Genomic DNA, 2,926 nt, shown 5'->3' with positions numbered 1-2,926 from the left:
GTAAAAACCTAGCATTATTTGAAGAAATGTTTAATGCCATATGTAAGATCATCTTATAGTGGAGGAAAATGGTGTTATGTTTTGGTCAAACCTTTAAAATAATGTAATGCACAATCACATAACTATAAGAAGTCCCACTCAGTCCATGTGTTGTGGGTGACTCTCAGCTACCAGGTCAAGTTTTAACTCAACATCTGTGAAATTGGCTGARTTACAAACAGTTATGTTTTCCAAAGTCACTCGACTGAGGTGGCCATCTTGAAGTGGATTGGCTTTAAAAGGTAATCAGTTGTAAATGTTCATCCAATGATTACTTTCAGAAGCATCCATTAAAMTACATGAGGTTAATGAGATATTTTGCTAACAGACCGATTTGATACCAACAGTTAATGCCAAAATTTAAAGCATGCATCTTATGCAATTTATGGCTCAGTATGTGTTGGGAATCATCCCCTGCTACAATGTAAACATTTAGCTGAATGTCTGTAAAACTCATTTAATCGTAGCTAATTTGTTGTTTCTAAAGCTCAGCTGGCTGTGGCAGCCATCCTGAATTGGATTGATCCCAAAAGTTAAGAGATGTTTTGATAACATACAAATGAGGTTGACTTCAGTAGGTCATGCCAAAGCTTTAAATACAGATCTTGCGTAAGTTATTAGCACTCAGAGTATCTGAATTAGTCTCAGCTACTTCCACACCAAATATGAGCTAAATATCTGTCATATTCACTATGTTATCAACATTTGAATGTTAGCTAAAGCTGATTCGCTTTGGCGGCTATCTTCATTTGGACTGATTTCAAATTAGTTTCATTAATATTTGTCAAATGGTTCATGAGATATTTTGCTTACTGCAGATACACAAACACACACTTTCCAGCTGCAAACATTAGGTGTTTTTTATTGGCAAATCATAATTTCCTAAAACTCTGAGCCTCCCACAGAAATTTATTTTAAGCAGAAAGGGACATGAATATCAGAGTCATACTTTTTAAAGTCGTGTTGAACATGTCAACTTTCAACCCACACATTTATCAGTAGCATCTGGTGTTAATATATAAAAATACAAAAATCCTTTACTTTCACACTTACAAAGGGCAAATTATTTATCTTTCTAATTAAAACTTTCTAATTTTGTTGCTCTAATGTCTGCAAAAGACGAGTTCCGTTTGAAGGACAGAGATATTTCACATATTTTCAGCTAAATAGTCTCTGTAGTCCTGAATTTCTTTTTATTTAAAAGTTACTTTAAACTTTTTCCCTCTTTGATTTTAAGATGTGAACTCCTCAGAGACCATGACCTCATGGCTGCAGGGCAGGAATGCAGTAATTGGAACCTGAGCCCGATTTCAGGTCAAAAAGTTTGCAGTTCGTTTCCACCGACTGGTTACCGAAACCTTCACACCTCTCCTCGTTCCCTGAGCCAGGACACTGACTGAAGGATGAGGACTGTGGCGGCTTCTGATAAAACTATCAGTCACCTTGCCTGGTTCCTGCCTCGAACGAGTCAGTGAAACTTATCACAAAGCAAAGCACACAATGACCCACAGGACAAATATTAATAAAACCTGCAGAAAGTTATTGTTACACTTGTCAAAATCAAGGCTCGCGGGCCACATTTGACTTCTGTGTGGCCTGGCAATGAGTCCCACCCCCCCAAAAATACATTTTAAATCAATTATAAACTTCAAATGTATGATTTAATGCAACAAAATAAATTTAAAAGGTAAAAGATAATACTTGTTCTTCTTGCACGTCAATTAATTTACCCGCACAATTACAGCATCCTACCACTAGGTGGAGGTGACAAGATTCAAAAGTAGCCAGTAGTTGTCAGCTGGCGAAATTCAATAATAAAAAAAACCTTTTTTTTTTTTTTTTGCATTTTTGCTGGCTGCTTTTACAACACACTTATACTGGTTGCAAATTTAAACTGGAACACCCCTCCAGTGAGAATTTCCTGTCAGAAAGTGTGAGTTCAGAATTCAAAACAGCAACTTTTTATCAGAATTCAACAATAAGTAAAACTTGCTTTTACTTTTAATAATATTTCTGTTTTATTCATTTCACGTTTAGTCAGTTGTACTTTTCAATGGTTATAAGAGGCTGTGATAAAACTCTGTTTCTGTGCGAGAAATACCAAGTAGAGCTCAGTTATTGTTTGTTATCCATGTTTAGTCAAAGTTAATTACAACTGGCTCTTTAGTAAAAAAAAAAAAGGCATTACACACCCACGGAGAAAGCTCCAGCTTGGATTAGAAGTCAAACTGATTTAAGATGGTGGCCACATCCAACAGACCCAAAAAGACGATAATATCAATCCCTCTCTGTTTAAAATCATCAAAGTTCAAAGCTCTGGTATGGAGAGTGGAAGGCTATTGCAGGAACTTGCATGTGAAGCTCTTCATGTGTCTCATATGGGCACAACTGAGACTAATAACGGATAAACATTCAGGACGCTGGCTGTAAGAAGAAGCCTTAAATAATATCCTTGAAGTATACAAAACACTAGCTGACATTATTCATCAACAAACAGACCATCACACTCATAAGACCACGTTTCCTCCTTCCCATCTGTTTGTAGTAAACACTGTTTGTTTTCCAGTTGATGTCTGAACAGAGGTGCAGGGACGGGAGAGTCGCTAGCAAGCTTCAGAGTGTGTTTTAGAAAATGGGCCATGCATTAAAAGCATGCTAACATTTCCTTTTGTACCTCCTCCTTTCACAGAAATAACAGCCTCTAAACACTTCCTATAGCTTCTAATGAGAGTCTGGATTGTGGCTGAAGGTATTTTAGACCATTCTTCTTTACAAAACATCTCTAGTTCATTCAGGTTTGATGGTCCACAGATTTTCAATAATATTCAGGTCTGGGGACTGAGATGGCCATTCCAGAACGTTGTGCTTGTTCCTCTGCATGAAGGCC

At 37.1% G+C, this 2,926-nt stretch overlaps 1 protein-coding gene across 1 annotated transcript in view; it reads right to left on the bottom strand.

Annotated features, from left to right (window-relative positions):
* Positions 1-2,926, bottom strand: part of adgrd1 (adhesion G protein-coupled receptor D1) — a 53,646-nt gene that overhangs the window by 12,885 nt on the left and 37,835 nt on the right. The gene's annotated exons all lie outside the window — the stretch shown is intronic.

Source organism: Austrofundulus limnaeus, unplaced genomic scaffold (assembly GCF_001266775.1).
Source record: "Austrofundulus limnaeus strain Quisiro unplaced genomic scaffold, Austrofundulus_limnaeus-1.0 Scaffold369, whole genome shotgun sequence".
NCBI lineage: Eukaryota > Metazoa > Chordata > Actinopteri > Cyprinodontiformes > Rivulidae > Austrofundulus > Austrofundulus limnaeus.
Note: the sequence above shows the minus strand (reverse complement) of the source record. Positions and strands in the feature narration are given on the sequence as shown.